The sequence below is a fragment of the Felis catus genome, chromosome A3 (assembly GCF_018350175.1).
Source record: "Felis catus isolate Fca126 chromosome A3, F.catus_Fca126_mat1.0, whole genome shotgun sequence".
NCBI lineage: Eukaryota > Metazoa > Chordata > Mammalia > Carnivora > Felidae > Felis > Felis catus.
The window spans coordinates 35,634,938-35,655,157 of NC_058370.1; the positions used below are offsets into that span (position 1 = coordinate 35,634,938).

Sequence of the window (20,220 nt, forward strand, 5' to 3'; positions counted from 1 at the left end):
GATTACTCTCCCTCTCACAAATGCCTCAGGTACTTTATCCAGTGTTTGCAATATTCTGCAATACATGCAAACTTCTTCAAATATCATGATGCCACACCACACTGAAAAATTCTTCATCCTCATGTTGGATCCACACAGGTCGTTTTTTTTTTTTTTTTTTTTTTTTTTTTAATCACAGCTGGCAACCATTTTCAAAGTGCTCATTGACTTCTCTACTTGGCTACAGTCATACAAAGAGTCAAATATTCCAGCTGCATAAAATGATCTCCATATTTGACCTTCCCCGTGATAGAGATAAAAGGAAACTTGCATGCATTTGGAACACAATTCATGCACGTGAAGTACAGCAGTAAACTGCAATCACTAAAACTTCTGAAACCTCCCTTAGCATATTATGCAAGTTGAATTTAAATTCAGAAATACATGAACTAAGTTGGCTTCCCAAAAGAACAGTCTTTTTAATTTATCCTACCCTTTCTCTGGATTTCTAAACTGTCTTTACCCAGGACAAAATGAACCCGTGCCTCTGCTTCAACTTATCAGAGGACAGATTAATGACTTTTGTGATTATTTTAAAAATATTGATTATTCAGTCTCAATCTTCCAGGACTCATTTGAGAAATCCCCAAACTGAGTGACTGACAGAAGGGAAGGATCTTTTATCTTCAGAGAGGTCCAGTTATAAGAAAATGCCCAAGATAGAAGCATATCTTGTCACTGTAACTCTCAAACTGCAGTCAGTGAAGATAGAAATGAAAACCAAAAGGCCTAACCACACTTTGGCACTGACCCATTCAATGCAGGTCTAAGCTAACTGAACCACTGACAGTCTTTATTTCTGTCTAGCTTTTGCTCAGTCTAGTATCTCATGCCAACCAGAAGCCCTATTTGGCAGTTGCATACACTTCATATTTTTAAAGGGAAAAATAATTATTAAGAACTCTGGTACAAAGCAATTTCCAAACATGGAGCCTATAGGAACAAGAAATTATCAGTGTTCTTTGGTGGTAAAAGTGTTGGAGCCGCCAATGGACTTTATCAGTGAACACCTTAATTTAGAGTTAATACCGGGCAGGGATTAGGGGGACTGTTGGCAGAGAACAAGGCCACAGCACAACTGGGGAATTAGAAGGGAGCCTGGCAGCAAATGGAAGGCTCTAAATACCCGGGGTTTATTTGGGGTGGAGGGGCATATCTAAGACAAACTGGGATTCTCTGGAAATGAAGTGAAAGGAGCTAGTGTGGGGGTGGGGCAAAGGCCTGGTTCTGTCCTATTTCTATTCCTAAACTGTTAGGTAACTGGGACTGACAGATGTAGTAATGATTCCATTATTCAGTAATTACCCTTCTTGTACCCATACTGTTTACCATTTGATTTTGGAGCTGTTTCCAAAAAAGGTGAGGTATATTCCTCCACCCAGATAACTTGCTTTGTCCAACAGAGTAACAGTTTACTACTCCAAGGCAAGGTCCTGAGTGAACGTGTCAGGTCCCACCTGTGCTCTGGCAGCACAACAGCCCCCATCTTGAAAATGTGCCTGGAGAGCTGAGTTGCCTCCCTCTGCCCAACTGAGGTCCACCTAGATCAGCCAACAGCCAGCCATGATCATCAAGGCGATATAGCTGACCCTTGGCTCACTGAAGACCCATGAGCAATGAACATTTATTACACTATGCTACTGAGGCTCTGTGTTTGTCATGAGGCATTACTGGGGTAGTAGAAAATTGCTCTAACACTCACATACTCTGAAATGCTTGAAAATGAGAGTTTAACTAGATGGCCTCTCAGATCCTACAGCTCAGATTTCCGCAACTGAACCAACAGGAGGTCTTGGGATCACCTGTCAAAACCTTTTCTTGTCACCTTAAACATACCTATCGCATACTATATTGCCCAACACTACCAGCAATCTGTTTCTAGTCAAACTTATTTATGCAAGGTCCCCTCCTGGATAACCATCACGTATGTTCACACTGCCTGCAAAGTCGAAAAAACAGGAGTGACAAATGTCCATACTGCAGATAGGAAATAGAGGAAGACAGAAGCAATTAAGACTGACAATACAATACCTTATAGAATTGTTCACACTACTTTGGATCACCCATGACCCCACCACTTTTTCTCCCCACCCAATCTCACTCGACTATGTTAATCCACAAGGCCCCTGAAGGAACATGAATATGTCTATCATGGTTAACAATAAGACTTTTGGATTAAGTTCCTCTAGCCTCCATTCTGTTGATTAAGAATGACATGACTTTGGGCAAGGTCTTTCACCTCTCCTAGCTTCCATTTTCTCATCCATAAATTGAAGATTAATTCCTGCCCAGACTACTTCAGAGGGTTATTCCAGGAGAAAATGTGCTAATATCCATAAAAATGCAATTAAAACCCTAAGGTGCTCTACAAAATGTCAGGGTCTATCATGAGCACAGTTGCTAAGGGCAAAGGTCTTTGTTTGGCGGGGGGGGGGGGGGGGGGGGGGCTTTAAGGCAACTAGTTAAGACCTGACTGGGGGTGGGGGGAGTCTCTTGAGGTCTGATTCCGAATCTCTGAGATACCAACTTTTTCAAGAAACACTATGTAGGATCCCAATGATCCAGCAGAGAAAAACATCCTTTTTCCTCTCCTGAAAGCAGGACTTTGAAAAATGTCAGCCCAAAACTGAACATGGCTACTCAGAGATCTTGCCCTTCTTCCCTTCCTTTAAATGCTTCCATAACAAGATATAAAGAGAAGGTGGAGGCCAGCAGTGGTCTTACGATGATCAGTTCATCCTAAGGCAGAGAGCAAGGAAAGCTGAATAAAGCAACGTGTTCTCCAACCCTCACTGCCCAAGGGCATTCAGATGCCACACAGGGTTGACCTTCTTAGAAAAAATTCTGATAATGACTTCCTCCCCACACCCCCACACATTACTGTGAATCTTCACAGCAAGAAAACCAATAGACAGATGGCACTGTAAATATCAGGTGCCAAATACACAGTGTTTCTTCCATGCAAAAGCCAAAATCAAAGTGAAAGAGAATCATCTTACTTCTATTATTGTCTCCATAACCAAGGTTAGCTGAAACTAAAGTAGATCTGCCCATAAACAAAAATAGGAGCTCCATTACTTTATCCCAGTCATTCCTTCATTCATCAGATGGAAGTAGGTTTTTAATTGTTTTTAATCTCACGCAATGAAGGCATCTAAATATCCCATAAATAAATTACACACACTGATGATCATTCTCTTAGCAGAAGTCCCTGAGGCATCGTGAGTATAAGCAAATATACCAAGTTCTGTTCAAACAGCAGACATTACGCCCACATCCCTTGCTCTTACATAGTTCCCATTCATTCCCGCTGTGTGCACTATACGCCTGTCATAGAAAACACACACTAGCGAAGTCATTTCAGGATGGACCTAAGAAAATAATTTTCTGTATTTATTTACAATACTTGGTCTCCAAATAGATTACGTTCTGAAAGTGAATATTCTCTGCATCTAAAACATAATTCATGTGTGGGTAAAAAGAGAACTCACTGTGGGTCTATCACTTCTCCCTCCTTCTCTCCCTCCCTAGGATGTTCCTCCCACCCCTTACCCCAGGAAGTGTTGACTTGACAAAATTAAAACTTCTTGTAATAACTGTGCTGGAATTTATCAGCAGGAAGATAACCCAGAATTTCCGATCTAGGGTTTTAACAGGTCATTCCAGGTTTGCCTTGAGTGCTTCAAAAAACTAACCCAGAATTTTTGGATTGATAGGATACAGCCTTCTGGGGAAAGGTAACTCATAAAGGCTCTCTACCCATGTAACTAATCAAGTATAAAAAACTGAGAAGCCCTAAAGCTAAATGGCTTCACCTGAACTAACTTGTATCACACTTTTAGGTCACATTATCAGTTACTCCTAAACCAAAATGTATCCCAGGACATCAAAACAGAGTTTTAGGAACGTGTGTCAGAGGTTACAGACAGCTGGAGGCCGAGATTGGGTTTACGTTCTGCTCCTATTCTTAATTATTAGTAACGCTTGATGTTGGGTAAGATCTACGATCCTTTGTGGAAGAACATGCTAGACACAGTATCTATTCTTCAATAAACAACATTTAAAATGTTAAATTTTTGTTTTTGTCTTTGAAAGAGAGAGAAAGACAGTGAGCCCACATGCACAAAGTGGAGGGACAGGGAGAGAGAGGGAGGGAGGGACAGGGAGGGAGAGAGGGAGAGAGGGAGAGAGGGAGAGAGGGGGAGAGGGGGGGAGGGGGAGAGGGGGAGAGAGGGGGAGAGGGGGAAAGGGAGAGAGGGAGAGAAGGGGAGGGGGGGGAGAAAGAGAGAGAGAGAGAGAGAGAGAGAGAGAGAGAGAGAGAGAGAGAGAGAGAGAGAGAAAATCCCAAGCAGGTTCTGTGCTGTCAGGGCACAGCCAGACACTTGACTTCATTCCATGAACCCTGAGATCGTGACCTAAGCCGAAATCACAAGTCAGATGCTTAACTGACTAAGCCACCCAGGTGCCCCCTGCCCCCAATAAACAACATTTTAAACAGAAATGCCCTAATTCCCTGAAGTCTGTGGAAGGCTGAGAAATTATCAGATGTCATTGAGTTAAAGGTTTTAAGATGGGGAGATTATCCTGAATTCGCCATCACTTGTATTCTTATCAAGGGGGAGGAGGGAGATTAGACACAAAAAGAAGAAGCCCGCTTGGAAACAGAGACTTGAAGACTGGAGTGATGTGGGCACAAGTCAAAGAGGGCTAGCAGCCACCAGAAAATAGAAGTGGCAAGGGACAAATCCCCCTCCAGAACCTCAGGATGGAGTATGCCCCTGCTGGTACCTCAATTTCGTCCCCATGATACTGATTTCAGACTTCTGGCCTTCCAAACTGTGAAAGAACAGATTTCTACTGTTTTCAGCCAACAAGTTTGTGGTAACTGATTGCAGCAGTCACAGGAAACTAATAATACATACCCTGAAGATGCCCTCAAACAGTTCCTAAAATAGAAAAACCCGAGAAAGCAATATGGCTTCCTCTAAGACAAATCATTTCTGTTATTATTAGCTCACTTAACTGGCAATTTTGGCCTGTGCTCCTAATAGGAGACCTAGACTGTGTAGGGGCTAGACCAGGTAAGCTCATTACGAGCAAAGACTGCTCTGACGACATTGGCATTCTCAGTACACAGCTCTTCATGGACATTTGAAATATATCCAATGAATGGATAAAAAATTAAAACATTAACAAATTAAGAGTTTGGGGGGGAAAATCAAGTTCATGCTAGGTGACTAGATGGATAGTTAGGCGGATTATGGACTGAACACAAGACTGGGAGACCATTTTGACTATCTCCCTGATGACAGGCAACACCCCAGCAGAACTCTTTCACCCTTGGGACAGGTGTGTGGTGGGATGACAGTCTTGAATGGTGTTCCCCAGACAAGTTCAGAGTTACCTCCATGGTGATGGGGACCTGTCTTGATTTTGCCTTTGGATTCAGCAGTTGGCACACCCACAACATTTTGCATCAGTTCTGGTTTTGTTTCCAGGTCAATATTGAGTTTTGCTTTCCATGTTTGTGATCTACGCAAAATCAGCTCATTCTAGCTACCAGGTGAGGCCTCTTGGGGGAACGTGCATCGTGCCTATGATGTGAGCTGCTGAGGAAGTTTCAATAGCAGGTAAATGGGGGCGCGGAAAGAGAGGAAACTTTCCAACCTGAGGAAGCTTTGTTCCTCTCAGGTCAGGTTTTCAGAGTATGTCCTCAGCATGTGATTTGCAATGAAGTCATCCCTAGTCAAAGGTAAGCAGAACATACATTACAAAGCTAACTATAAGTAAAATTAATTATCTGACACTTGGGGTATTCATTCCTTTTCTTCTTTCCACTTCAGAGATTAATTGAAAGCTGTCAGTACCCACTTATTTCTTATTAAACTGCCATCTTATTAAATTGCCTTAGTCCAAGGCTTAAAATGGTGCACTTATCTTTTTATATGTCATTTTTCACTGTGAGTGACACTACATCAAAAAGCAATTTTCACTTTTAATATATAAAATACATTTGACATCTCACATGCCTGTTAGAAAATGGACTGCAACACTGGTGACTCAGTTTGTGAGTGAGCAATCCCACAAAAAGGAAACCACCTTTTACGGTTGTGAAATTTAGCGGACACTAGATAGTTAATATCTACAACTTGTCTTGACTAATGTACTACCAAACAATCAACCTAATTTATTAGTGTTGTTAATGTGCTATTCTGGGAGCATCGTATTATTTTCACCATTAATTTCAGACTCCTACACAATGCTTCCTCTAGAGTGACAAGGTGCAAAAGAATCTCCTTTTGAGATACAGGCTCTAGCTTTCAGGTCTGGGGCAGAGCCCAATAATCTGCATTTTACCAAACTCCAGGTGATACCAGTGCTGCTGCTCCTCCCAGACTACATATTGAGTAATAAGATTTTAAATGAATGAAGGACAGAGAAGTGAGTTAACGCTGTTGAAATCCTCAAACTCTGAGAAGGAAAATAAAAGGAGGAAGTGTCATTGTAAAAACCACAAGATAAAAGAAATTGGGAGTCTAACTTAATGGAATATATTATTTTCTCACTAATTTTTGCCCCAGCACTAGCCCCCATCACAAGTGATGAAAAGAATGTCTGGTATCAAATAAGCAAGGTTTTAAAATGGCTAAGAGCAAGTCCAACATTAATAAAAAGTGTTTCCACAACTTTCCCATTTCCCATGCAGAGAGTAACGTCTTTTCTGGTAATGATCTTCCAAAGCCTGTTATCACTCCTAAGGTGTCCCAGGCTCTCCCTTTTAGGCTGGTGGATCTGAGGCAGGCTTTACCCTGCCCTATACACCGTTGAAACCTGCTCCTTAGAGGGCCACCTGGCTCCACGGAGGGTACCTGTGGGGCAGGTCTTGATAATGCATCTTCTGTATATCAACTAAGTCCCTGCCCAGACTTGTCAGGATCCAGGAATGGCACAGATATCCCTTGAGTTGAACTGAAAAAGCCAATAGAGCCAAATCTCTATTTTCTTCTATATATACTTTTTACATTGACATATAACTTACTACAGTAAAAGGCAAAAGTCTTAAGTGTAAGACTCAATGAATACTGACGTTCAATATTTGTACACCCAAGCAACAACCCATACCAAGGTCTAACACAGCGTGGTCCAACAGGACTTTCTGCAGTGAATGGAAAGTTTCTGTAAAGAAATATAACTATTTCTGCCCCATTCATCAGCTATTGGCCACCATGTCACTGAGCACATCAAATGTGGCTAGTGCAACTGAGAAATTTTTAACTGTATTTATTTTATTTCACTTTTTAAATTTTATTTAATTAATTTACATTTAACTGGCCATAGTGGTTAGTGGTTGCCATATTGGACAGCACAAGCTTAGAACATTCATCTCCTCAAACTTTCTCTTGTGCCCTGTCCCTTGCCCGTATTCTCCAAACATGACTACTCTTTTTTTTCCTTGAAGTATAGTTAACACACAATGTTACATTAGTTTCAGGTGTACATTTCCTCTCTTCTGACCTCCAGTATAATACCACAGGTGAATTTTGGCTGTCTCTATTTATGGTGATCAAAAACATTTTTAGTTTTTATATCTGGTGCCTTCTGTGAATGAATGATGGATAAACATTAGAAAACAACCCTTTAGCTACAACAAAAAAGCCAATGTCCTACTTTATTATTATCATTGTTTTTTATTTATAAATACTCTTAATTCTCTTTCAGGGGCAAGTAGTTTTTTAAAGATCTACTGAAAGCTACCAATTCTCTCTCTCTCTCTCTCTCTCTCTCTCTCTCTCTCTCTCTCTCTCTCTCTCACACACACACACACACACACACACACACACACACAATAAAAACATTAAGTCAACTTACTCAATATTCATTTAAGATACTATACAGACAGAGCTTTCTAATGAGCTATAATTCTTGTTAAAAACAACCCTGAGCACTCACCATATCTGGTATTTGAACATATACAATTATTCTGATACCCTTCCCCACTTATGAGGTTGGAAAATCCTGATGACCACATTTACCTTAGATGTTTTTGTAAACCCAACAAAATCCAGAGTAGTGATTTGTATTTAGCACCTGTCCAAAGTTCACTTATGGCAGGAAGAGGAAAACAAGGCCTTTAAGTACTAATTTGTTTTGAAGTGAATGTTAACGTGAGGTCATATTTTGCTGTTCCACAGGTTGATGTATCACTAGCTGCTCTTTATTTTTTTTTTTAATTTTTTTCAATTTTTATTTATTTTTGAGAGAGAGAGAGAACACAAGTGGCAGAGAGTCAGAGAAAGGAGGAGACACAAAATCCAACAGGCTCCAGGCTCTTGACAGCTCAAAGCCTGATGTGGGGCTCGAACCTGTGAACTGAGTGATCATGCCCTGAGACCAAGTTGGATGCTTAACCAACTAAACCACCCAGGTGCCCCGTTGCTCTTGCTTTTTGTAATATTTATTATCCCCTCAATTACTGCTACTCAGAGTAGCTGATATACAAACTTGTTTTGATGATTGGTGACAAGGAACTTGCATAAGGATATAACTCAAGTCACTGTTTCCTCCAAGAAAATCTTCTACAATGAAAACACCAGCTGGACTAAACAGTGTACTGAATCATTTCTGTTCTGGCACTAATTCCTGATCTCGTGGTTTGACCAGTAACGGTGTGCAATGGCACAGGTGCATGGACCATACTTTGAGTACGGTTGCCTTAGACTATAAACTCTTGAGAGCTATTTCCTAAAGAGGAATTACTCAAACATGATTCTTTTGTGACTCTCTAGTGCTTCATAATTCCTGGCAGTTAGTGAGTATCCAATAAAATACTTTCAACAAATAGTTGTTGAGCCACATAAATCTTCAACTATTTAATATATTTATCTTTATCAGTTTCTGCTCAAACTTTCTACCAAGGGGAATTATTCTCTTGGTGGAAGCAGCAAATGCTTGCCTCCCGGATACCTCCTAAAACATAACATGAGAATGATCAGACTCCACAGAAAATTGTTAAATAGACTAATTCTATTTAATCAAACTATTCTAAGAAAAAAGTGACATCTTTTTAAACAGAATGAAGCGTGGCATTGACTTAAAGTGCTCTAATTTAAAATGATTATGATTTAATAAAAGAATTTGGAAACCAATGACACAAAACCTCGAAATCCTCCTAAATAAAATTTTCATTATGTGGCTGGTACTGGGCCACACCAACAAGGGACAACATATTTAATGAAATAGAACTACTCATTGCCTTGTAAGCATTATTAATTGGAGGGAGCCAGTCACGGCTCTTATATGTAAGCAACAAAAAGAGTAAAAGAGTTTATTGAAAGAATAATAAGAAACAATGCAGCATTGCTGAGAAGGCTGAAGAACAAACCAGGGAGAGGCAAAGGAGGCCAACATGGACCATGGCTACAATTCCACTCCAATCTGCCCAGTGAGGACAGACAGGTGTTGTCACATGATTTGCAATGCCACCAGCATCTGCACTGGTCACTGTTCCTCCTGGCCCTAGGGTCCTAACTGTCACTTTCTCTACCAATAAAATGTATTCTTTCCTGCTCTTTCATCCCAGTCTAGGGCATGTTTATCTGATCCCTCAAACCCAAACCCAGGCCACATACCTGTACCCTAGCTGCAAAGGAGGCTGGGGAACAGCATCTACAGACTCTAAAAGGAGGCAATTCTCGCAGCTAGAAAAGGGACTGTGGGTCCTTGGCAGCCTTCCTAAGTTACCAATGTACATTGCAACATGTTTCCAAACTATTCATGCTAAAAGAGGACATGAATAATTACTAATGTATCTATATGAATCATTACTAAGGTAGAGAGGACCTATAAAAACAAAAAGGTCTCTAGCATCTTTCAAACAGATGTTTCTTGCTCAAAATGTCATTTTTGCAACTCAAACCATTTCAGCATAAACTCTTTGAGATGGGATCCACCTAGGGGGAGGCTGTGCAATATACTCTTCCTTCTCCACCTCCCCGTCTCACAATGTATTTCCCAAGGCCATCATCTAATTAACAGTCACAAACCCTCCTGCAACACAACCGCCTGTCCAACGGCTGGCTTCTTCATTAGCTCATCTCTCTCTTCATCGCTTCTGATTAACAGCTGATAAAAGGAAATCAGAAGCACCTGATACTCATTTTTCATGATGGAGAGATTTCATTTCTCTCTGAAGCACGAATAAAATTCAATTTCAGAGACTTCTCTTCTCCATTTGGGAAACAAGGCTCTGCATACAGAGGCCTTTATCTGGAAGACTCCTCTCTGAAAATGTTTACTTGTGTCATATTAAGCAAGGTAGTGATACATTTCTTCTCTAAGTATCATCTCTATAGATGCAGCATCAGATACATCCACTTGTCATTCTTTGGACCATCCCAACTCCATTTCCAAAATAAAAGATCATTAGTTATGATCCAATATTTATGATGTGTAACTGAGTATATTGCCATGAAAATCTGGAAAATAAAACATGTTAAAACGAAGCTTGCAAGTATTCTTTAACTTTGTTATTTAATACAACTTTTATGGAGGGGTCTGCTCTGTAGGGAATCAATGAACATTTATTTTTGATTTTTTTTGAGAGAGAGAGCATGAGCAGAGGAGAGGGGCATAGGATGAGACAGAGAGAGAGAGAGAGAGAGAGAGAGAGAGAGAGAGAGAGAGAGAGAGAGAGAGAGGAATGAATGAATGAATGAACCTCAAGCAGGCTATATGCTCAGCATGGAGCCCAATATGGAGCTTGATCCCATAAGCCCAGGATCATGACCTTAGCTGAAATCAAGAGTTGGATGCTCAACCGACTGAGCCACTCAGGCACCCTGGGAATCAATGAACATTTAATAAGTGGTCTACTATGCAATGATGTGTATAATCAGATACTTTTTTTGACTTCATGAAGCACACATTTTGGTGAAACAGAGAAGCAATACACATGTAAGTTAACAAACCAAAGAATATTAATAAGGAAGTACACAAAGCACTATGGTGGAAAGTAATTGAAAAAGTCCTATTTGAGCCAAGTGGTTAAGAAAGCACCCTCAAGGAGATGTGGTTATATGAAGAAAGAAGTCCTATGAAAGGTACAGAAGGAACATACCAGGGAGAGGGTCCAGCAATTACAAAGTCCCTGAGATGGAAGGGGCATGTATGCTCCAGGACTTCATAGAAGGCAGGTAAGGGTGCAGCCAGATGGAAGTCAGATCATGGTAGGACATTTATGATCATGGGAGGGAGTGCAGATTTATTCTAAGAGTGACAAGAGACAAGAATTGATTTATATTTTTAAAAAGTCACCATGCCTGCCGTGTGGAAACCAGATTAGAGACAGCCCAAAGTGGAAGTACGGAGAGATGTCAGGGAGTTACTGTGGTCAACCAGGCGAGATAGCTGCTTGGATCAGTAGTGGTGAGAGACAGATGAATTTTATTAAAAATATTTTAGTGACAGAATAGGTAAAATGACCTATTCAACATGCAGAAGCAGCATGCGGCAGACTGCAAACATCACCACCCATCCTCCATCCTGTTGTAATAGGACCTTGCACCTCCTCCTGCTGGAGGCCGAGTCCGCTTCTCTGCCCCGGGAGTCAACACTTGGACATGGCAGAGGCAACACCTCAGCCAGTTCTAAGGCTGGGTTTCAAGAAACTTTGTAGCTTCTATTCTCTTCTAGAACTGTTATTCCCATGAAAATGCACTCAGACCAGTCTTCTGGAATATGAAAGACTACTTGGAAAAAGGCCCTAGGCATGCCAACACCCCGGCAGAGGGCACCCTGGACCGGCCAAACCCACACTGATCTCCACCTGACCCCCCACACAAGCCAACCAGCTAAGCACAGCCAAGTCCAGCCTAGATCTGCATAGCTATCCAGAAAATCTGAAGACCAATGAGCAAAATAAAAGCTTGTTGTTTCAAATCACTAAATTTTGAGGTATTGTGTGTGACACAGCAAAAACCTGCTGTTAAATGGGAAAGCTAAGAATCAAGTATAAGGTTTACACTATGTAATTTATACAAGTGCAGCACCCTATTCCAGGAAGTTTGCTTACATTTTCTTATTCTACAGGCAGCCCTAAGGTAGTATTTATTATAATCAGAGAAAGGCCATGTTACTCAAGCATATATGTATCACTGAAGGGTGGGTTTATATTAAGATATATGACCAGCTGGGAAAGATATGATAAATTCCTATTCTTTAAAGTTCATATTCACTAATAATACCAGGTAAGAATTCAGGAGTTTACTTGTTATCACATTTCGCAGAGTATTTTTTTAATTCTAGGTGTCAATTAACAGAGTTATCCACTTCTCAATTTACCAAGTAAGGACATTTTACATATGCACACATACCCAAACTTATCTGCTTCTCCTAACCCTATCATTTCATGAAAAGTTGATACTCCATAAAGACAATTCCCAATGAAAAATTTCATGGAGAGCATTCCATACTTTTCATGATTTGACAAGGCCTTTTAAAAACATGGTCCCAAATAGGCATTCACCTGTAGACTATTGTAGAAGAGGGCTCACGGAAGGACAAGAGAGGTGAGCATTTGGACTATAATGTGCCCTTGTGTCCAAGGTTACTTTATCCTCTGCCCTACAATTTACTTACTTACAAAAAGAGAATATAGGATTGAGGACCACCCCATCTCTGATACTGTATAAGAAGACAAGGACTCCATTTTTTAGGTTCCCTCACCATGGTCCACCCATCATACTGCCTAGAAAATAGATATGCTTAGTCTTTGATCTTTTCTACCAATAATTCATGTGGGATGCAACACAGTTACCAAGGAAATTATCTAGTTACATCTCGAAGTCTCAGAATATTGTCTCTGTTTAATCCCACCATCAATTCAAGTAAAATGAACAAAAATGGATTAAGGATAAGTTAGATTTTTATTAACTTTCCTGAAGGCAGAAAAAGTGGAGGTGATTAAAAAAAAAGGAGCCATGTCATAACCTAAGGTGTGTAGGGTGGGAGGGGTACTGAAAGATCAGCTGGTGGGGAGTAAAAAAAGCACACACACACACACACACACACACACACACACACACACACACCATCTTTGGATACTTTCTCTGCGTGACTCAAGTTCTAGCCAAAGATGTTTGTATCACACACCTGACAATGCTTTCTCTAATGTCTTTTCATTTTTATGTTAACAACTGTCCTATCACCAAAATGTTACCTATTTTTTAAATACCACATTTGGGTATGTGCTCAGAGGGACTAAATAATCAGGACTACCATAGAAATGGAAAAGGGAAAACTTTAAGTCTGCAATGAAGACATAACCAAGAGCAAAACTCAAAGAAGAAATGGTAGTAGTTATGGTTTTAGCATTCGGTACAAAAAAAATTGAGAAGGCTGGCATCACGGAGTATGAGTAGTTTGACATTCTGGAGTACTGTTATTTCTGTAAGTGAGAGCTTTCCCATCACGTACCAGTACTCCTTTCGTTTTAACCATGAATTCTAAGAAGTACTGAGCAGTTAAGGCCTCCCCACCCTAAAACTGGAAACTCTCCTCCGTGAAGTACACCCTCTCTGTGCAGATCACAGATGACCCGGGCCCCAGTTGGAAGTGGCTGCTCACGATCTTGTTTGGAGCTATTCTAATGGAATTTGATATTCACAGGTTGTTTCTCTATTGTCAGAGATGGTTTTCTTCCTATAGAGATGTGATCCTCACCTTTAGCCTGATAGGTCTACAAGACTGCTTTCTTGAGAACTCAGGTTTCAATGTATAGCCAGCAGGGAGGCCGGTAAGGACAACGCAGGAAAAAGAATGAACAGAGGTTGGGAATGCAAGCTGGTGCAGCCACTCTGGAAAACAGTATGGAGGTTCCTCAAAAACTAAAAATAGAACTACCCTACGACCCAACAATTACACTACTAGGCATTTATCCATGGATACAGGTGTGCTGTTTCGAAGGGACACATGCACCCCCATGTTTATAGCAGCACTATCGACAATAGCCAAAGTATGGAAAGAGCCCAAATGTCCACCGATGAATGAATGGATAAAGAAGATGTGGTATATATACATACAATGGAGTATAACTCGGCAACCAAAAAGAATGAAATCTTGCCATTTGCAACTACGTGGATGGAACTAGAGGGTATTATGCTAAGTGAAATTAGTCAGAGAAAGACAAATATCATATGACTTCACTCATATGAGGACTTTAAGAGACAAAACAGATGAACAGAAGGGAAGGGAAACAAAAATAATATAAAAACAGGGAGGGGGACAAAACGGAAGAGACTCATAAATATGGAGAACAAACTGAGGGTTACGGGAGGGGTTGTGGGAGGGGGGATGGGCTAAGTGGGTAAGAGGCACTAAGGAATCTACTCCTGAAATCATTGTTGCACTATATGCTAACTAATTTGGATATAAATTTTAAAAAATAAAAATAAAATAAAAAATTAAAAGAAGAATGAACAGAGGTCTGTATCATACTGGACATAGTGGAAAGTGTTGTTAATATTTAAGAAAGTAGTCTGGTATAGAGAAAGATCGCAGATCCTGGAGTCAGACATAAAAGTTTGCATTCTTCTCATACCCCAGTCAAGTTATTTAATGATTTTTGCCTCAGTTTCCCCCATGTGAAATGAAAATAAGAATATATTCCTCACAGGATACTGCAAAATAACATAAAATATCATAACTGAACCTCCAAATAAAAGTAGAATAAATAATATGTAAAATCTCATGTAGTAATGTCAACAAAAATGGGTGGCTTCCGAGTTCACCTACCAGAACGGCATCAGGGTTACCAGTCAGATTTTCTGTGCTTTTCTTGGCTTTCCACTCATCACAAGATGGCTACCACAGTTCTAAGCACTGTGTTCTCACATGACTTCATGCAAAGCAGGAAGAAAAGGTGTTGGGGGTTTCCCTTTACCCATCTATCACATAAGGGAAAAATGTTTCTCAGAAGGTTCACTCCCTGAAGACTTCCACTCAGGACCCAATGGTCGGAATTGGGTCATATGCCTATGCCCTCTGTGCCAAGGATGCTGGCAAAGTCACTACGTGGCATTTTTTAGCTTCTTTAAAGAGAGTAGGATTCTGCCATCAAGGAGGAAGTTTAAGAGAAAGGTTTACTAGGGAAGCAGGCAACCAACAATTTCTGCCACCATATATGGACTAGCTAAAACAGTTGCCAGCAAATGAGAATTGGCATTCAGTAAAAAAATGGTATGTCAGTTCCTTTTGTTACAATTATGCCAACCTCTACTCCATATGTAGTAAAAATTTCCATTGATGCTACATAGCCTCCATTGCCCACCAAGAAGAGTTCCCCAGCCTCCTCTCTGGGAATCATCATTCCCGCAAGTCTTGTCTGGTCTTACAGGAAGTTAATGCTTCCCTTCTACTACTGAAGGACAGTGGACTACACCTTTCCTCATACTTTCCTGGTACAACCAGAGGGGACATGTGCCTTGGGCAGACCAATTTATACCTTCTTTCAAGATTTTGCATTTTCAGTGAGCAATGCAATGGCAGGGACTGGATCACCAAAGAGGCAGTGAAAGCAGCAACAGGGGCCTGCTCGCTGACCTTCCTGTTCCTGCTGTGTGAGGCTCTCCATGTTCCCCATGTTGTATCAGCCTCTAGATCTTTCTCAGATCTTTAGCGGGCTAGTGTGCCTATCCCCAGCTGCTGTGAGTGTTGGCTGCTAACAGCTTATAATTGCCCCTTTCTCCAAAGACTTGCCCTCACCACACAGCTAGCCCTTCTCCAAGAGATACCTGGGAACAGTGATCTGCTGCATCCAGCTCATACTAGCTCACAAGAGCTTATTGTGCAAGCTACAGCTCACATTCCCCGCAAGTGTACATTCAGTACACTGAAAGAAGCCGTGGTGGGAGTATTTACACCGTGGAAATTGGCAATTACTCTAGATCTGTTTCTACTCTCCCTAGATAACCACTTCACCAAGACATCATTGCCTGGGAGGTTATGCTCCATCTAGAGGCAACCTATAGCCAGTGACTGACTGATACAGGAGCACAAGAAGCTGGCACTATGCCACAAGTTGGAACTATTCTCTGATGAGCTCCAGAGCTCCCTCTGGAAGCCAGCTCAGGCTACACTTTACCTGAACCTTCATTTTTTTCCTCTCGACACCTTCTCAGGCCCTTTTCTGTTACCCTCACTCCCTTACAGTTTTCTTCTGAGAGCATTCCCTAAGTCATTTGTACAAGAATCTTCATCTCAGGCTCTGCTTCTAGAAACCCCAACCTAAGCCACCCCTATGGCACCCCTCGGCTCCTGCCTCTTTGCAAAGCTTGAGGCTCAAGGCTTCTATCAACTCTCTTAATCCCACTCTTTCCAGGAAGTCTTTTTTTTTTTCTTTTTCTTTTTTTTTTCTTTTTGCTTAAGATAGCCAGCGTCCTTTTCTATTTTGCTCACAACCAGTGACAAATTAAGAAAGAAGATGTATAGAAAGCAACCCAATAGCTACTTTTGTCTACTGGGAAATGACTTAAAGAAGCTTCAGAAAGCCATACACCCTAGAAAATGAGATCTATGAGAACAAAATGTATGATCCTCAATACTGAATCCACTGACCCAATCTGATGTGTTAAAAATGTTTAAAAGTAAATGTAATCTTTTCAATTAGAATTACATTAGCATGATTCCAATAGCCAAATGAAATGCCCACACCCATTAAAGGCAATTATTATGTAATAAAACACTCTATTATACTCAGCCAGTTAAATCCTACTGAAAGAATCTTCCTAGCATAACTCCAGAAATACCCTGCATATGTAATCAGCTGCAGTAAAATCTTTCCAAGTGCCAATGCTTAGAGTTAACATTTTTTCTTTGGCGTCTCCAACCTCAAAAGTTGATTATGCTTGAAAACATCATCTTTAAATTATTAAATGTTTTCACATTTCACCCAATGAATAAAACAACCTTAATTAATAGAGAAAACCATAGCCTCACTCACATTAGCAACTCAAATACCTCCTAGGGTTCATCTGGAAATATGGAAATGTAAAGTCTTTGACCTGCCCTGCTGGCAGCTACTTTTCAAAAGCCTACAAAGTTTACGCCACGAAGATGGCACAGTGATTCAGCATCTGACAGCCCTGGGAAAGCAAGATGCTTAATTCCCATAAACTAGGCACCAGGAAAGGCAAAATATGGCAGTGTGAATATCTTCCTAACCAGAGTTAGTGCAACGCATTTTACAGTAAAGTCCCTAAAGGTCCCCTGTAAATTAACAAATCTAAATCAAGGCTCTAAGTAAAAGGAACCCTTAGGTGACAAGTTCTGAAAAGTGAGAAATACTCTTTTAAGAAGATTTTGAATACCCACTATCCAACTTGTTTATTTTTATACATGCTGAGTTTTACACATGGCATTTGATCAAGAGAAAGCAGAGTAACACCCTGCAAAAACCATTTGCTAAAACCTCTTCCTCTTAATGTCAGCTATGGACTTTGGATGATAATGTGTCCATGCAGGTTCACCAACTGTAATAAATACACACTCTGGTGGGTGATTTGATGGGGCAGTTGTGCATGTGTGGGGATAGAAGGTACATGGACATCTCTGTACTTTCCTTTTAATTTTGCTGTGAGCCTTAAACCATTCTAAAGTAATAAATTATTTTTTAAATGACCCTGCTCTTCATGGAACTTGTTTATATGGTGTTCTGTTTACTGGGTCTTCCCCCACCAAACTGTGAACACCATGGAGGTAGAGTCTTTGTCTCTTTCCTGAAGGGTCAGAGGGCCTCAATTGTGCATGGCCCAACGAAGGTGCTCTATCAGTATTTGGCAGGTAGAGGGAGAAAGCAAAAGATAAATGAGCACCTAATTTTTACTAGTAAAACTACACTGAACTATTAATGGAGAGACAGCAGACATATGTTTTCAAAGACATTAAAAATGTTAAAGCCTTCAAAATGTCAATAGATCACAATACTTCTGTAACATAAGCAGAAGCCTGCAATTCCTGGGTTTTATATCTTGAGAAATCCAAGGAACATAATCTAATTGAGAAAGTAGAGCCTCAGTTGAGCCAAAAATGGAATTTGCGTATTTGGTTCCCCAGTGTACTGGGTAGAATTAATTTGGGAGGTGACTCCAAGTATAACGGACACATGCCCCCCAAATGCAGTTAACAGTAAGTCAAACACTGGTCCTTTCCCCGAGAACTGTACTGCTCAATACAGTAGCCACTGGCCCCATGTGGCTACAGAGCACTTGAAAAGTGGGTAGTGTGGGTTGAGATATAAGAAATGCCATCAATGGAAAATGCACACCAAATTTCAAATCCCTGGGGCAAAAAAGTAAAATAGCTCAATAATTTTTGTTGTCCACAGGTAGAAATAAGGTTTTGGATGTACTAGTCTAAAAGATATATTAAAGGGCACCTAGGTGGCTCAGTTGGCCAAGTATCTCTCGGTTTTGGCTCAGGTCATGGTCTCAGAGTTTCCTGAATTTGAGCCCCACATCGGACTCTGCGCTGACAGTGTGGAGCCTGCTTGGGATTCTCTCTCTCTCCCCATCTCTCTATTCCTCCCCCACTCATGCTATCTCTGTCTCTCTCAAAGTTAAAAACAATTTTAATAAAAGATACATCTATTGGGATGCCTGGGTGGCTCAGTCGGTTAAGTGTCCGACTTTGGCTCAGGTCATGATCTCACGGTCTGTGAGTTCGAGCCCCGCGTCAGGCTCTGTGCTGACAGCTCAGAGCCTGGAGCCTGCTTCAGAATCTGTGTCTCCCTCTCTCTCTGACCCTCCCCCGTTCATGCTCTGTCTCTCTCTGTCTCAAAAATAAATAAACATTAAAAAAAGTTTTTTAAAAAGATACATCGATTAATTTCACCTGGGTCTTTTTATTACTCAACTGGCTCTTAAAAAACCCTAAATTACACAGGTACATGACATTAGTGGCTCGCATTAAACTTTTTTGGACAGTAATGCACTAAGGAATGTCCTGCCTCTGCACAGTAAAGACTCCTTACTGCAAACCCCTTACTTCCCAGAGGGCATCTATCAGGCTAAAGCAAGACAGTAATTTCAAATAGTTAATGACCTCAGAAGCCACCTTCAACCAATGGCAGAAAGTGAGATGAATAAATACACCCATTTTCTTGCCTTTTTGTTTAGGACAATCCCTGTTTCCTGAAATTCTCCAGCAGGATTGAGTACCAGGTTCCCCTAAGGGCAGCTTACTCGATAATATACTCTTCACTGACTTCTTTCACTTCCATCACTCCTACTCACCCAGATATTTCCTGGGATTCCTTCCAAGAAATCATACTTGTATTAGAATCCACTCTCAAGGTCTGCATCTGGTGGAACCCAAATTACAATACAGAAAAAACAAACCTTCTAGACACACTCTACACCTTTTAATTTGCCAAACAGTTCCATTTCAACTCTTCATAAACTTAACTCATTAACACAAAAGTGTGGTGATATTCTTCTCCTGCTCATCAAACTTATTGCTCTGCCTTATCCAAGATGGGATAAAAATATGCGAATATAAAATAAAAACATAAACATTAAATGTCACCAAATCTAATATGGAGTTGTCTTCCTTCTAGATATGTTATTGGATTCCACCAATCCACTCATTAAGATTTTATGCTCTGCCCTCTTTGATTCTGTTTACGAAGTTCTGACTTTTTGGAAGAGATACCAAAGTTCAGAGATTCTGAGATTCAACAGAGGGTTTTGTCCTACTTCAACATGGATTTGAATCTGTAGATCAGGTGCCTCATCACTTTCTCCCCTCATAAAATGACCCTATTTCAAGAACTGTGTAAACATATGAAACAAACCTTCCACATTCCAGGACTTCTAAGAGAATTCTTATCCCCAGTTCTACTGATTTCCTTCATGCTGCTCTGTTTTTAAACGTTTACTTGAATACCTTTCCCCTTCTCTCCAAATACCTTGGTTACTCAGGTACTGACAAAAGTAAATGTGCACATTTGCTGTTCTTGGTGTATGAACATGATTCTCTGAGGAGGAGGAGTTTGCTTCAGAAATTATGTTGCCCCTGGAAGCTATTTCCTAGTCTTATTTGGATTTCAGGCTCTTTTATTCTCTCCTGCAAGAGCAAATGTATGCTTTTAACGGCCTTCTAGAACAATGAAGAACTGTGCTCACATAT

At 40.7% G+C, this 20,220-nt stretch overlaps 1 protein-coding gene across 8 annotated transcripts in view; it reads right to left on the reverse strand.

The window, feature by feature from the left end:
- The window catches only part of PAK5 (p21 (RAC1) activated kinase 5), a 320,788-nt gene that overhangs the window by 192,898 nt on the left and 107,670 nt on the right, over window positions 1-20,220 (reverse strand). The gene's annotated exons all lie outside the window — the stretch shown is intronic.